The sequence below is a fragment of the Impatiens glandulifera genome, chromosome 7 (genome assembly GCF_907164915.1).
Source record: "Impatiens glandulifera chromosome 7, dImpGla2.1, whole genome shotgun sequence".
Lineage (NCBI taxonomy): Eukaryota > Viridiplantae > Streptophyta > Magnoliopsida > Ericales > Balsaminaceae > Impatiens > Impatiens glandulifera.
In genome coordinates, this window is record NC_061868.1 from 16,571,224 (window position 1) to 16,589,524 (window position 18,301).

Genomic DNA, 18,301 nt, shown 5'->3' on the forward strand with positions numbered 1-18,301 from the left:
TTTAAATAAAAATGAGTTGGTGTTTGTAGTAGTAATACTTATAATTTGGGAGTATTTTCAATTGGTGTTGTTAGTCATGAACAATATTATATTGTGGCTTTAATTTCCTATCATAATGTAATATTTGTTTTTTATTGAGTCCTAAATTTCGTCTTAAACCTAGTCTTTGTCACACCGGCTAAGGGTACACCGGTGATCATGGGGCTAAGGGAGGGGACTAGAAATTTCACTTTTAAGTGATATGATATAAATAATACAATGTATTGTTTTTATTACTTTTGTTGGGTTCAATTTCAAATTATGTAAAGTTTTTTTCATTTCATGTCACATCACATGTTTAATTTTTTATGTTACACAAAAATATGGACTTTAAATTTAAGTTGGGCTTTAAAAGACCATCAACCCTCAAGTTAAATTATATATTGTATAAAAACAATAATTGGGGGCTAAATCCAAAAAACACTAAATTAGGTCTATCTTTTAAATCATTTAATTTTTTTTATTACTCATGTGATGTAATGTGAGTATTTATGTCTATTTTTTAAAAAATTAATATTTTTAATTAATGCTTGTGCAAAATAAATAAATGCTAGAATATTGACACATATTTTCAAGTAACATTTAAATTAATTCATCTGTTTATTCTTCAAGTAGGCCCTTGTTGCTCTTTTTCTAAGTAGGGTTTATATTCATTGTGTTCACAATTTATCACTATAAATGAATCAATAGATGTTATTAATATTTAGAATTGGAATTCAGTTGGATTTGAATGAAAAAATATTATTAAATTTGTTTATATATATATATATATATAAATATTAAGATATATTTTAAAATATTATTTATTTAAATTAATATTCGAATGAAATATTAAAAAAATATTATAAAAAAATTATTTTTTCTTTGTTCTAACTGGATCAAACTCTAAATAGGGATTATATTTGATTATTTGTTTTTTTTTTAAGTAAAACAAAAACAAAAATAGTAGTGATTAATGATATATTTTGGTAACTTTCAACTGAATTTGGCATTGGTTATTGTAATATTTGTAGTACTTATGTAATCACATTTTAATAAAGTCTTAATTTACTTTAAGAATTATGATAAATCACATGTTATTATGTCAAATTAAATAAAGCATAAATAATAATGGTGAACTAGTGATATATGTTGAGTTACTGTGAAAAATATATAATTATTGACATACCAACTTAATGCATGTATCAAAGCTTATTAGTATGTTTAAAAACTACTTTTTGTTATAGTTATTAGAGTTAAAAAAAAATGAGTGTAATTAAAAACAAAATCAACATGGATACACTTGTTTAAAAAACAATTGAAAATAAAGAAGATTTAGTATCTAATACCATATAGATCTTAGATTGTATGGATATATCGTACCCAATATGAGGTTTTAGATAAAGTAAGACCTTCTTTTCTTTATGTTTTTTAAATAATTAATACAAAATTATTTTTTCAATTAATTACTTCTCAAATCACTAATTTCATTACTAAAATACCTTAAATTTTAAATTATTATTTTTTATTTTATTTATATATATCAATACTTTTTAACTTTTTTTAAAAAAATAATCATTATTTCCTCAAAATTATCAACAATTATTATTTTTTTTCTCCTTCTAGATTTAAATAAAAAAACCTCAAATCCGAACCAGTTTAAAATTTAGTAATTAAACATTAGAAAAGGGAATGTAAAATTAGGTTATTTGAGGACATATACAAATATAAAATAAACACTAACTAAATAATATGTCACATTATAAATCCACAAATTATATAACATTTATGTTGAATTAGTTGAAAAATATATATATTAATTGGTCGAATAAGTGACTTTTCCACGTTAAAAGTAATTTCTTTTCATATTTTGGGATGATATATAATGACAAATATAATAATAATAATAATAATAATAATAATAATGCTTAATTACAAAGTGTCCGAATTGTCGAGTCGAGAATTGTGATTAATTTAGATATATGTAAGAGTAATGAATAATTGGGTCGTATTGTGTGTTGATCCGCTTAAAACGGTTAAAAATAAAAATAAAATTAAAAATGTATGTTTCAAACTTGCAACATAACAAAATAAGTACAATTCTTTAACCATGTGTGGTTGGAATGTGGTTTGCCAAGAAATAATAGGCTAGTAACAATTGAAAGTAGTTAAAAGTATGAATCAAATATTTGATTGACCAGAGTGTAAGGTCACGATGTTAAATGTCAATTGAGATGCGTGGTTTGATTTCAGGAATAAGAGGCGTGTTAAAGTGTAATTGAGATATAGTTTGTTGAGAGATAAGAGATTGGTAACCAACTAGGCTAATAAAACTTTATATTTTAAATTCAACACCAAATTTGATTAACGTGGGACAATCTTAACAATATAAGCTCAACTTTTTTAACCAACTAATATATATAATAATAATACTTATAATGCTTAATTTCAAAGTGTCTGGATTGTCGGGTCGAGAGTTGTGGTTAATTTAGACATATATGTGAGAGTAAATAGATAATTGAGTCGGATTATGGGTTGACCTGTCCATAAACTTAAACGGTTAAAAATAAAATTAAAAATGTTATATCTATGTTTCGAACTTATAATCTAACAAAAATAAGTACAACCCTTTAATCAAGTGTGATTAAGATGTGGTTTATCGAGAAATAGTAGGCATGTAACAATTGAAAGTGGTTTAAAAATATGAATCAAATATTTAATTGACCAAAGTGTGAGGTCACGTTATTAAATGTTAAAAAATATGAACCAAATATTTGATTTACCAAAGTGAAAGTGTAAGGTCACGAGATGAGAGGTTCATTGGAAAAAAATATGTGATGAGATATGTGAAAAGATGAATTGTTTTACCGAAGTAATAAAATGTGGAATGAGAGTGCTCTATTTTTATTTTAATATACTATTACTGATTTATTAAGAATTTAAACATTGCATACATATTATTATAACTTTTTTTATTAAATTTATTTTGTTTATAATTTTATTCGCGTGCGTCGCAAGTGAATCTTCCTAGTTTCTATAAAGAAGTACAATTTATACAATTTATTTCAAAACTAGTAAAGGACTGTATATACATATGACTAATACCGGAAAGTTTGTTAATATGAGAATCGACTTAAGAGTCTAAAAAGTCATGAGTTCGATTCACTTCAGAAGCGCTTTGAATTGAAGCGGTCGGATGACTATAGTTACGGGTGTCATGCTAGACTTGTAGTTCTTCTTAATTAAAAGCATCACAAAGTAATAATAGTTACATGTAACGAGGAATACACTGATGAAAAATTCTAACATGTCAAAAAGGAAAAGAATGCGAGGAAATCGTGTGTAGAAAAAGTGGCTTACAAATTTGACATCGTTGTTAATTACGTATTAAAAGCACCTGAAAGACGATCGTACAAAAAAGACTGCAAAATCCCACAACTCCTGGATATTCTGATTTCCAAATAAGTCGAACTAGCGTCTTTAAGGATGACCATTGATGATTGTGATCGAAAATGAGTAGTTAATTTGGTCATTTAATATTTGTTGGTGTTTTTATTCTTTTGATATCTTCAGTTGGTCATTTAATAATTGATGACAAATCATGTCATAATTTGTATTGAAATAATTTATTTTATGAATTTTCACTATTTAATTGATCTTTACAAATTAAATAAATTAATTAAATGAGTTTTATTCTTTATAAAAAAAATAATGTGTCACTCTTTGTTTGAAGGTACCAAGATGTTAATAGATTTTGAGTATGAGAGATTTGTAAGAAGAAAATTGAAAGGTTACAATACTATTTTATTTTATTCTGAAGCGTGTTACAATGAATCTAATAGAATTCTTTTGATTTAAGTTTTAAATTCCATCTTAACCAATTTTCTATCTTATTCATGAATAACATCCTCCTATACTCTAGTCTTGCTAGTTTTTTAAATTAAAAAAAAAATAATAAATATATATTTTGTACTGGTGGTATGGTCTCTCGATGGAAGCAAGCCACTAACAAGTGGTATAAATTGGAACAAAAGCATAATTAACAAAGTTTCATAAAAACTAGAATAACTTCTTTTACTATCATATTTCCAAACTTGATGCGGTCAAAGATGTAGATGTGGAATCTAGAAATATGTTATCTATATAGATTTATATGAGTTTCTCATTTTTGTGTTGTTTCCTCTTTTTTTTTTTTTTTTTTTTTTTTTTTTTTTTTTTTAATTTTCTCAAATTTCTTTCCTTATTCCTCACTTTTTAAATGTACTTTTGGATATTTAGAATGTTTGTGTAATTGTTATGAATTTTTGTAATTTTTGAAGTGATTGCCTTTTTTTTTTTTTTTTTTTTTTTGTATACAAATACATTTTTGGTATATATTATATATATATTATATATATATATATATATATATATATATATATATATATATATATATATATATATATTTGTTTTGCTTGTCACTTCCTTAGTTTTTACTTCAAAATAAAACCAAAATATTGAATCATAAGGAAATAATAACTTTAATGTTCTAGTTTTTCTTTATTTTTCTTTTTTTTCCCCTTGTTTTGTATTGAATCTTAAGATTGGTTTTAGTTTGAATGTGCTTGTTAATAGGATTTTTTTTTTTATAGAAATTACTAACTAACTAGGTTTTTTGTTTTGTTTTATTTAAAGTGATCTTTCATTAGTTTATGGAAAATCATAAGTATACTCAATATTAATTATAAAATAAGTTCTTGAAAGAATAAACATTAAAAATAATAAAAGTTCCAATAATTGCTACAAGTTAATCGAAGGAAATAATTAAAACTAAATAATTTCAAAATAAAACAAATCATAAGAAATGCAAACATGTTAACAAATAAGCTCCAAATTTTAGTCACTCCTTTACAAGGTAAAAGAAAGTGAGGTGCCATGCCCATCTCTTTCTAACACATTTGCAATGATTAACCATAATGCACAAGTTTTTCATATATCTATCATCTGTCAAGATCCCTCTAAACATGACGCTCCATCCCAAAAAATGAGATTTTTGAAGGGAATTTAGAATCCCACAACTTCTCCCATAGGAAGTCATATGGGAAAATTTCCATAAATAATTTATAATAATGACAAACCTTAAAGAAATCCATATCTTGCCAACGTAATATATCGCAAGAAGAAGAAATCACAGCATTGTGAACCATTAAGAGCAACATTCTTTCATGTATGATTGTCACTCTATCATTAAGTCTTATCATGTATATAATTCTACTCGCAGAACTATTTGAACATTGATCGAACATGTCCTTGACCAAAGTATTTCTACAGATCGCGGTTGAAACGAGGGTTGAGAATGACAATGCACGACATCTGACATTATACCAAATATCATCACAAAAGCTGATTGATTAACTTTCGCTTACTGAGAATCAACGCTGCAAAAAGACTTCCACGTAGTAGAGATATCTCTCCGAATGCTACTACTAGCTAGTCGGGGATAATTTTAGTGAACCATCCAGACCAATCTTTTCCAGATTTACAACTAATCATATTAACCCATAAAGAGTTAGTCTTCGAAGAGAATTTGTTGCACCATTTTGACAAGAGAGTTTTTTAAATGATCATAAATCCTTGATTCCCATGTTCCGTTTATAAGAATCTCTTTACTTTAGCTTAACTCACCAAATGACTAAAGGAGGACTCAGAGGACCCCAAAGAAATTTGCACATAAATTTTTTCATCTTCACAGCCACACTCTTGGGAATAAGAAACAAATACATCATAGAAGTGAGCATAAAGTACAATACACTATTGATGAGTACCAAATGTCCCCCTTTTGAAATCATATTGCTCTTATAGATATGTATTTTCCTCTCCATTTTAGAAATAATCGGGTCTCAAGAGGCTTTGGAACATACTTTAACACCGAGAGGCATACCGAGATATGTAGGCGTAATTATTCCAATGTAGAAGCCCATAATACTTGCCAAATATATTTTCCTCCTATTGAATATATAATTCAAGAAGAAAATATTAGACTTATCGATATAGACTTGTAATCAGAATGAACAACCATATAATATCACATGTTTGACTCTACTTGTGCCATGTATTATGCACAATGTATCATCAACGAAGAACAAATGAGAAATGACAAAAGGAGACATCCTTGTCTGGAATTCACTCCTCTAATTAGACTAGCTTGTTCCACGAACTTCAATATTCTAAAAAGCGCTTTCATGAAGATGAAAAACAAGAATGGAGACAACGGTTCAAAATCATAGATAACTTGGCCGTCGAAATGCAAAATTTAATCCAACCGATTCACTTATTCCCCATTTTAATTCTACCCATGACATCAAATAAAAATTCTCAATTCACGTGATCATATACTTTTTCAATATCCAACTCAATAAAAGCACACTTATATCCCTTGTTATTTTCCAAGTCAATGCATTCATTTACGATAAGAGTTGCGCTAAAAAATTGATGACCTTTGATAAAAAAAACTATCTCATTAGCCTAAATTACTAGTTCAAGAATTGCAACTTTAAACTTTGTTGATTAACCAAAAATTTGACGACCCTTGATAAAAGTCACTTGATCGACTTTAAACTTTAATAACTTGTTTAGTATTTATGAGGCTACGTTTTGAACGATGAAGATCTATTTTTTGAGGCGTCTAAGTTAGTTTGATAAACAACTAAAATTGTAAAATTTATATGGTTGGTTGATCTTGCTCTTTCTTGTTCTTTGTTGTTATTTGTCAAGATTGTTGTGTGATCTTGATGCAATTGATTAGACTCTAGTTGGTTATATCAAGAGTAAACCCTTACTTGTAACATTATTGATGATAGCTCAAGAACATCAACTTAGAAACCTTTCTAACACGTTTTTAAGGATGTCATGAACATGTCAAAATCAATTACAGACAATCCCGATCATTTTTTTTTATCAAAAACTAAAATTTGTATAAAATTTAAAAATTTCAGTTCTTGAATTGGTTAAAACGAACAGCTAGTTTTCATGTTTTGGTTTCATTCAATCGTATGAAGTATAAGGAAGATATTGATAAACTCCTCATGCTTCATTAAACCTTAAAATACAAAAACAAGTTTTTTTACTTCAAACTTTTTGATTTGAATGAATCATCATCTCGATCGAATGATACATCGGGATGATGTTATAAATAATCATGGACACTAGGAGAAGCTTCCCATACATTTGGATCAACGAATCATGTCCCCAGTCAAAATCATCAAACCTGTAGATTGATGTTCTTGATGACCAACCGAGGGCTTGACCTGGGTTCGATTTCGGACTGAGAAAATCAAATCCTTCCCTACACCCGACCAAGAATTCCTAGCCCAGAACCGAGAGCTCATTGCACTCCGACAAATGAATCTTGCACCTGACCAATAATTCCCAGTCTAGGACCAAGACCTCCTTGCACTCTGACCGAGGAATCTCACACCTGACCGAGAATTCTCGCACCTTGATAGAGAGCTCCTTGCACCTTGACCGAGGAATCTTGCACTTGATCAAGATTCCTAGCCCATGACCGATAACTCCCTATGCCTCCAACGAGGACCTCCCGCACCCGACCAAGAATCCTTAGCACAAGACCGAAAGCCTCCCGCACCTCAAACGAAGGCTTCTCACATCCGACCGAGAGGTCTCGATCCAAGACCGAGGGTTTTAGACCGATACCAAGAAATCAACACCCTAGACCGAAAGGACCGGTCATAAGGTATGATTGGTTGAGATTTTGAATTTCAAAAATTATTTTATTTTAAAATTTGCCGCCCCAATCCATTTTCTAAAAATCTGAAATAATTTAAAATATATTTAGAATATTTTCATTAAAATATATTTTGATAAGTGTCTGTATGAGATTTATTTTTAAATCATAATATCTTAAACTAATATATTTCAGGTACTTTCCTCAACAATCGTCGACATCAATCACATGTAGCATCATTTAAATATTATCTTACAATTTTAAATGCGAGAAAAACTTGTGCATGTCTAGAACCTAAAGAATAATTGGTTAAATAAAACGTAATAAAACTAATTTTCTAAAACCAAAGCTTTATAAAATAGAGACATTCTTTAACAGGTATAGAGGATATAGCGTGAAAATATTTTCCCGAGTATCACCAAATATATTAATTATACATTTGTATACATATACAAACAATTTTATTGATTTTAAATAAAAATCAATTAACAAGTCTTTCATCAACTAAATAATCTTTTAAATTAATTATTTTAATTAATACAGATTTCTCTTAAAAATTTAATTATTGTTATAATTAATTTTAAAATGTCATAAAGTATTTGTTTTAAAATATTTTAAAAAAATTTAACACACAAATCAATGTTAAAAATATCTGAATCTCAAAATTTTCAGAAAAAGAGATTTTCGGATACATATATATCAAGCCAACTTATTATTTCACATTTCTTTTGCTAAAATAACATCAATACCTTTGACAAAGCTTGACCATTTGGTTGGCCATCATTAATATTTGAAGAAACCACATAAATAGTTTCAATAATCTTAAGAAGAGATTTTTGTGTGAAATTTTTTCCAGATATTTGAAGAGCTATCTAGCTTGACAAAAAAAAAATTAATATTGCTCTAAATATTTTTTTTATAATAATTATTTTGAATTGTCAACCAAAAATAATTATCAAATAAAAAGAATCATTATGTGATTGAAAATACATTTTTTTTTTATTTTTTCTAATTAACATTTATTTTAATTATAATATATATATATATATATATATATATATATATAATAACATTAATATTTACATAAAAATATTTTATTTTAAAGATAAATTTATAAATCTCTCATTACTTAGTTATATAAACAATTAATTGTAACCGAGAATTTGGTAACTAATCTTCATCTTATGAGAATATATGATTCTTGAACCGAATCATAATAACAGTTGTAATCGAATCCAGAAATATAGCAACTTTAGGAATTTCGTAAATGACTTTAAATCAAATTGATTATCTTCCAAAAATTGTCGTCTAATACATTTTCTATTATTATTTTAGTCTACAATTACAATGAACCATCAATAATTTTGGGAAAACATAATGATTATTTATAAAAACAAATGGCGCCCAAACTTTAAATTTAAATTATATGACATACGAACGAAAATAGTCAAAATAATTAAATAACAAATGGTATTAAAAGAATATGTGAATTATAAATAATGCAAAAAAAAGTGACAAAATGGAGATAATATTTTATTTTGTGGTTCTCTTTTAGTAGCCGTCATTTGATGAATAAAAAAAAAATGAGTCATAGTATCTCTCTACGGATAATGAATTTATTTATTTCTTTTTTTTTTTGTTAGGACAATCAATTTATTTCCAAAAAAACATTAATTGGTTTTGCACCATATTTCTTCATAATTTCTTTATAATTAATTAATTTACCCTATCACATTTTTTTTAATATTTTATTTATTTTCTCAATTTTTCATTTCTCTCATCCTTATGATCCCTATATAAAGAACCTTTAACACCTCTCTAATCCACACCTTAAACAGCTTTAGTATCAGGTTAGACACTATTTTCACCATTCTCAAGCTTAATTAGCTTCTCTAATCTCTTTTACACTTATCTCTTCCTCTCTTTTTTCACACAATTAATTTTAAGAGGTTCTTCACAACACAACACCTTTTTTTATCATGAAATTTGTTTTGTTCACAATATCTCATTTATCCTAGGTTCCATTCATCTCTTTATTTTTGTTATGTATAGTTAATTTTAATTTATATTTAGATTGAATGTATTCTTTCTATTTGATAGATGTAACTTTTCATGTTTGTATAGTATCGGCTTCTCGAAAAGATACATGCAACGTTTGTATCGTATCGACTTCTCGAAAAGATATATGTAACATTCATATCGGGGTTTCGAAACGACGTAACCTTTGTATCAGGTTTTCGAAACGACGTAACATCCGTAACGGGTTTTCGAAACTATGTAACATGTGTATTAGGTTCTCTAAAAGACGTAACCTTTGAATAATCATTTCTATGTAAAGATTATCGTTTTAAAACATATATATACAAAGAAACAATGATACAACATTGAGAAATTAAAATTATTTACTTGTCCTGTGCCTCCGAGTTTGTTTTTTTATCGAATGTTTCACGCGCTTTCGACAATTTTTTGTTTCTTTTCTTGAAATATTTGAGGTAATTAGTTGATGGGAAGAGAAGAGGATCATTAAATTGAATTTGTGTTTTTATTTTTGTTTTATATTTTATTTTTTAATGTTTGACTTTTTATTTTTATTTTTTTAAAAGAAGATTTGACCATTTTATACAAAAAGAAATCAAAGGTTCAAGAAATATATATAATTTGAAGTCAATCAATAAAAAACTCTCATTATATGTTTTTTTTTTTCTGCAATCTCATTCATGCATTACATATATTTATTTATAAAAGCAATATCTTTTATTTTATTTTATTTTTGTGTACTTATGATGATATAGGAATTTCCAAGCAAATTTAGAAGTAATCAGCAATGGCTCCAAAACGAATGATTACCCGAATGATCTCTGGAGTCACTTCTCGTCGTGCCCTTGAACAGGTAAAAAAAAAATTAAAAAATTAAAAAATTAAAAAATTAATAATAATAATAATATGGGGATCATATCGTTTGCTGTCTTTTTTCTTTTGGGATTAAAACAAAATCCAAATCTATAAAAGTGTCATTATTATAATCCGAGATCTCATTAGAAAAAGCACTTTTTCTTTTTCCCTATTTATTAATTATTAAAATGGGCAAGGATCTGATGTCATATATATTTATTTATATATATATATTATCATGAAAGCAACAAATGACACAACAAAACTTGAACATGGTCAACCACAACCGGAATGTTAACATGGTCAACCAACAGCTTCATGTTAACATGGTCAACAATCAGCAGATTCCGGCCGTCGAGGGCGGCGGCGGAGAAGGAGAAACAGTTGAAGATGAACCTAATCTGAATCTCGAGGCCGGCGAAGATTCCAGCGATGAACCTGAGGTCGGAAGCGGCGGTGCCGGTCCTAGTAACAAACGCAAGAGGAAGAGATATCATAGACATACTCAGCATCAAATCCGCGAAATGGAAAGGTATAGATTATTTTCATTTTGTAATGTTTAATGATTAGATCTGGCTGTAACACATTTGTTATGTTCAATGTTTTAATTTAATTTGTTACAATACATGTCACAACTTAATTAGTTTGTATCTGATGTTTAATGTACCAGTTTCTTTAAGGATTGTCCCCATCCGGACGACAAACAAAGACGGTTGTTGAGCAGAGAATTAAATTTGGAACCATTACAGGTTAAGTTCTGGTTTCAGAATAAACGAACCCAAATGAAGGTAAACAATAGTTGTCACAAAAATATTGAATAATCTCATAAATTTGTTATCATAAATATTGAACTATATATTCTTTACCAATTACATTCTACCAATTTAATTGTATTGATTGAAATATTTACACCATTGCATTCTTAACAAATTTTCACCTTTTAGAATTTATGATCAATTGATCATATACTTCACTAGGTTAGTAATTATCATTTTTTTTTGTTATAACAGTATTCTAACTAAATTAAATTGATAAAATTTTCTTGTATGTTCTTATATTGTAGATGCACCATGAGCGTCACGAGAATACTGAACTTCGTAATAATAATGAAAAGCTTAGAGCGGAGAATATTAAGTTTAAGAATGCTCTTAATAATAGTGTATGCCCTACTTGCGGCGGACCTAATGTCTTTGGAGATATGTCGTTCGATGAACATAATCTGAGGGTTGAGAATGCTCGATTGAGGGAGGAGGTAAATTAAATTTAAAATGTCATAATAATTTAAAAATCATTGTATTATTTTGTGTAAGTGTGTGACATAAAGGAAAAACATGTTTAATTGATTGTAGGTGGAAAGGATTGCAAATCTCGCTTCAAGGTAAGTGGACATAATTGAATTAGTAGCTTGGTTTATTTTTCTCAATTAAAATGATTTGTTTCTAAATCAACATTTTTTCGAAAAATAGGAACACGAGCCGAACCTTGAACCACCAGCAGCAGTCGAGACTCGTGGAAGATCAGGGCTTCTTTAATCCTCAAGTGGCAGCACAAACCGTGCCAATTCAGGGATCGGCACCAATTGCGCCGATCCAAGGACCTAATGAATTCTTCAGGACTGTTTCCGGGCAGCAACAGCAACAACCTATTGGAGATAATCAACTCGACAAGCAAATGATTTTCCAGCTTGCGGCTATAGCTATGGATGAACTTGTTCAAATGGCGCAAATGGGTGAACCTCTTTGGGTCCCTAGCTCCGATATCAACAACTGGTTTATGAATGAGGAGGAATATTTTAGGATGTTTCCTAGAGGATTTGGGCCGAGGCCTCAAAACCTTAAATGTGAAGCGTCGCGTTTCACCACCGTTGTCATCATGAATCCTTTAACTATTGTCGAGCTTTTCTTCGACGTGGTATGTTATTTTATAATAATTTGTACATATTATTATTATTATTACAATGAATACAACTTATTCTAATGTTTTGTTATTTTGTGACATTTAGAATAATTGGAAGAACTTCTTTGCTAGTGCTGTTGCAAAGGCTTCTACTTTGGAAATCCTGTCAACCGGTGTGCAAGGAAATTACAATGGGGCATTGGAAGTGGTACATACTAAATGTTAAACTATCTGGCGATAAAAATTCGAATTAATCAAATAAAAACATCTAAACTTTAAGTACTTAATATTTAAGTTTATTTGATAATATTTTTTGTTTCAGATGTCTGCGGATTTCCATCTACTTTCTCCACTTGTTTCGACTCGCGAGGCCTTCTTGGCAAGGTATTGCAAGCACCTCGGAGAAGGAATATGGGGAGTTGTCGATGTTTCTCTAGATAACTTGTATCCCAATACTGTTTTGAAATGCCGAAGAAGGCCTTCCGGTTGCATAATTCAAGAAATGCCAAACGGGTGCTCGAAGGTGGAGTTTTTCTCTTTTAATTCTAATGAAAAATAGAAGACATTATATCTTAAAGACATTTCTTATACTATAGGTTACTTGGGTGGAGCATGTTGAAGTTGATGATAGAGTTACTCACACCATCTATAGGCCTCTTGTTAACTCCGGTTTAGCATTTGGTGCTAAACGTTGGTTAGCCATACTCGAGAAGCAATGTGATCGCATGGCGAGTGTTTTGTCAATGACCATACCCCACAATAGTGCCGGTAATGGTCATGTCACATTTAACAATCTTAACTTAGATCTTTCAACTCTATATTGATATATTTTTTTCTTTGGATTTGATCAAAAGTGATAACTAGCATCGAGGCAAAGTGTAGCGCGACAAAGTTAACCGAAAGAATGGTCACAACTTATTATGGGGGAGTGAGTGCATCGGTCAGCCCTCCATGGAACATAGTGGAGACCAACAGTTCAGATGAAATCCGAGTTCTTATTCAAAGAAACTCCGACAGTCAAAGCCGGCCAATAGGTGTTATTCTTAGTGCTGCTACCTCTTTTTGGCTGCCTGTCCCACCAAAAAGAGTTTTTGATTATATTAAGAATGAGCAATCTAGGAGTGAGGTATGTCTTTTTCTAGTTTATCCATTGACTGAATTCATAATGTTTTGAAATTGAAACAATACTTAAAATATTTCAGTGGGACATTCTTTCAAATGCTGCAAGGGTAGAAGAAGTCACAAACATTTCTGCTGGCAGAGAGAATACCAATTGCATCTCATTGCTCCAAATGAATGTATGTATATTGGGTATTTTGATTTCATTTTACAAAAATTGTTCAAGTTAAAAACTAATGAATTATGAAAACAGGGTACAATGCTGATCATGCAAGAAACCTGTTGGGATCCAGTTGGTTCTTATCTGGTCTATGCACCAATTGATATTCTCGCCGTTAACATGCTTATGAATGGCGGGGACTCTGATTTTGTGGCATTGCTTCCTTCGGGTTTTGTTATTCTACCAGATGGACCTTCAAGCAATGGAAGTGGCCCTGGAGGGTCATTAGTGACTGTTTCATTTCAAATTCTGGTTGATCCTTGTTCAACTGCTCAGCTTTCGATGGCATCAATCTCAACTGTCCACAACTTGATCACTAGTACTATGGAAAGGATGAAGAATGTGTTTTTGGGCCAGGGAGAATTGGGTTCATCTTAGTCTTTACTACATTGGAGGGTCAGTTATTCTATCTTTATGTTTTTGTTGGGAAAATGTTGGAATGCTAATATATAAGTTATTTTTCTTGACAGGGGTTAGAATGCACGGAGTCAAGATGCGCACATCCGTGTTTTCTATATTTGCTTTTTGCTTTCCTGGTGATGATTTGGTTTACAGGAGGTTCGCAGATTGACTTTGCGATATTTGAAATGAATTTGGAAGTTTCATTATTGGTTTTAATTTATTTGAATGAACTATAATAAGGTGGAAGAGAAGTTTTCTTTTCTGTAAGGATTGGACTTGTTTGTTTCATGAAGAGTATGTTCTTCATGTTGGTTTTGTTATGTTGTCTAAGGTATTACCCTAGACAAGACATTCTGTTTGGTTTGGCTTGGTTTGTTTGTGTGTGTGTTTGTTTTCTGTTTGTTAGAACATGGGGATTGTTTAAGACTTTTTAAGCTGATTTGGCAGCCTTTGATTTACTTCTGTTTTTTTTTTCCAGTAATTATGCTTATCATGTGACACACTCTCTATATATATATCTATCTCTATTTGTGTGGATGGGGTAATACAGGGAAGAAATTTTGTCAAGAAGTATCAGATTTTATGGAGCAAAGAAAGGAAAAGCAAATCATTGGAGGGGAAGAAAAACGGAATGTGGGATCTCACATGATTAAACTCAGAGGTAATGGTCCTAATCTTCAACATGATATGTAATGGGGTTGGTGCTTATTGATTATGGTATGGTTCTAAGTTTTTTTTTTTTTTTTTGATGATTTGTGGTTTATGATGCAGGTTCTTTCTGACATCATATAGAGAAAAGTTGAAGATTGATCAGACTGAAGACTAAAGTAAAATCAAATTGAAGAAATTTTGTTTAAATTTAGTTTCAGATGTATTTGTTTTTTAATATGATAAATTCTGTGTGGGATTGAGTTTTTTCATCCGGTTAAGTGTATTGTAAACTAGACCATTCTCAACCATTGCAATAAAATTGATCAGTTTTTCTCTCAAAGTCTTGAATGGAAGCAAAACCCTAATGTTTCAATGACCAAGGGTATAAAGATTGTAATTGAGACTAATGAACAAGTTGTTAAACCCATTCAGATAACTCAAGTGACAAAAGATGTAAATTTTTTTAATTAAGAATACTTTGATTGAACCGAGTTATAATAGTAAGAAGGAGGCTAAACTAGACTGCTTTCGTCTCACGTTTAATCAAATTGTTTGGAGAATCTCCTTAAATAGACGACTCTCCATCGAAAATGAGAGGAGACAAATTCTTCTCGTGGATGCTCTTACCCATGTTTCAATTTGCCTGGAGATCAACGGATTTTTTTCTTCTGACCGACTCTCCCAATTTCAAGATTAACTATATTTATCATTATCCATCCCAATGACTCAATCCCGACTTCCTTAGAAATTGGTGTACTAGAAAATAAAAATTCTAAAAAAAATATCGTCTTTTGGGTAGAAAGTTATCAACGAAGGAGTCTTAACATCTAACCTACTAAAAAAGAAGTGATTTCATCTTGCTAACAAGTGCAACATTTGTTTGAAGAGTAAAATATCCATTAATCACATTCTTTTTCATTGCTACCTTGCAAAAAGCATGTCGACTCTTTTACAAAACCTCTTTCATTTTCAATGGGATAGACTAATAATTTTTGTTGACTTTTGTGTCAGATGTATTAACTAGAGCTCTTGTGACAATATTGCGAATGACTGAAAACTAATTCTCCTCATCATGTGTAGACAAATATGGAAAGAAACAAATAGAAGAGTCTTCAAATTGAAAAGTTATTGGTACAATTGTCTCAAAAGATTTATGTTACACATATTCGCTTCAATTCGGAAAAAGGGGCCTATATAGAATGCAAAATTTTCGATCTTATTGACATTTAAAATTCTTACGTTGTTTTTATTTTCTATTTTAATTTTTAATTTTATAATGTTTGAACGCACATGCACATTGCGTTCTTTTTTAATAAAAAGTTGGCAGTTTTAAAAAATGTAGCTATCCGAAAATAATCCTTGAGTAAAAAAAACAAAAAGTTGTAGCTTATTAATATGTTGTTGAACCTTAATACCTAATAAACCATATATTTCAAGTAGATAGGTCATGATTTGTGGGATTCATGATAGTCACTCAAAATTATAAATGATATAGTATGATTTGAATTGTTACTGAAACGTCCCTGCTCATATAATATAACTATTACTCAACATATATATCTATTTAACATTGAGATCCCTAGCTGAAACCATATTCAACTTGTTCTGTTCAAAAATATATTATATATATATATAAGCTGCATCAAACAGCAACAAGAAACTACAACAGGATAACATATAATCCATCATGCTAACATGTTTCTATACAAGTCTTATATACATGCACCATTAGACAGTAAGAAAGGACCCAAAATAAAAACCAAGTGTTGATACAAAAAGACAAGTAATTCCAGCAGCATTGGTCCCTCCTCCCACACTCTTCCCCCCATCAGTTGACTCCTCTCCAAGCCTCATTCCTTCAAGTGTACAAAAGCTAGGGCTGGGTACGTACACCACACACAACATAGCGAGTCTAATGACTCAGCAAACAATTAAGTAATTTTAAAACCTGCTGGAATGCTTTGCTTTTAAAAAGAAGATGTATGCATAAAATGTTCATACTTTAAAAGAGATGAACAGTCCATAAAACCATTTGTATGTTTTAGAAAAATACGAGTTCATGGGTCTGTATAGTAACATCTTGAGCCATATTTAACTCTACACCATTTAGAGCTGATCTATCAGGCAAGGAATCCGTTTGAGCCATATTTGGAAAAGACACAATTAAGAGTCCATCCCTAAAAGCCCTTAACCTGTTTGGACCATCTTTTGGTTGGGCAGCAGTAAATAGAGCTCATGCTAGATACTATGGTCCCACAAATAATTCAGCCAGTACATTTAGAATTAGCTGGCTAGAGATCATGTCAGCCAGCCTCCTCCCGTTTCCGTCAATATTCATTCATCAATAATATGCGCCCATGTATGCATAAATCATAAAAGTTTCTGTTTTATAAAAGTTTATACTTAACAAATAATGGAAACCCTATAATTTTTGGAAAGAATGAAAATCCTTGTCTTACTTTAGAAGAACAAATTGTTTATAAACCAAGTTTGTCCATAAAACCATATTATGCCATAAAAACATGTATTTCCAACATATATGAAATTTAGGCAGAAAGCACTTGTGATAAATAGTTATGTGTGGCTTAAAGAATGAATTTAAGAAAAAGCTTTCCTTAATTTCGAAATTGGGATAAGAAAGATGATCTTGGTTAGGGTTTTCTCTTGCCTTTCTTCAAAGTTCCTAATTTTGCTTAAAGAGAGAGAGAGCTGAATTTCTAAATGAACTAAGTTAATAGGGTAAGGTGAGCTAATGGCTGCCATGCTAAGTGTGTAACATGCAGCTGGGGCAAGTGGAAATCATGCAATGAGTTAGGGTGGGATGTTATAAGGCTGCCAAGTGTTCAAATTAAAGGAGAAGCAAGTGGGTTTAATCATTGACTAAAGAGGTAATTAAATTAGGATTAAACTTATCCTAATTATCTAATGGGTCCCTTCAACATGGGTCCTGCCACTTGCTGTTTTTATGAAATATTGCCTAAGTACAATTATAAGCCTCTTGTACCCCATGTCCCTTATACATTCTGGGCTACATATATAATTTAACACATAGCAATTATATCCCAGTTCTTAATTGTAGCAGCAGGTCTATTCCTAAGCATAATTTTGAGCCTCTTCTACATGAGTCCTTCTACAAAATGTCCCACAATATAATTAACACAGCTTGTTTATATCTTAGCCCTTAATAATAATAAGTCTATTCCTAGCATGACTTATAAGTGAATACATAAGGGTGGACATTCCAGAAATGCACCATTGACCCTACTAGCCTTTCTTAACAGAAAAAAATGAGTTTGGGAATAACAATTCTACCCTACTTATAAAAATTTCGACCTCAAAATTTACTTACAGAACAGTTCAGGATAATTCTGCTGCATATC

At 30.2% G+C, this 18,301-nt stretch overlaps 1 pseudogene; it reads left to right on the forward strand.

The window, feature by feature from the left end:
- Positions 1–10,932: 10,932 nt before the first annotated feature.
- On the forward strand, positions 10,933–15,096 carry LOC124909583 (annotated as a pseudogene).
- Positions 15,097–18,301: the final 3,205 nt, after the last annotated feature.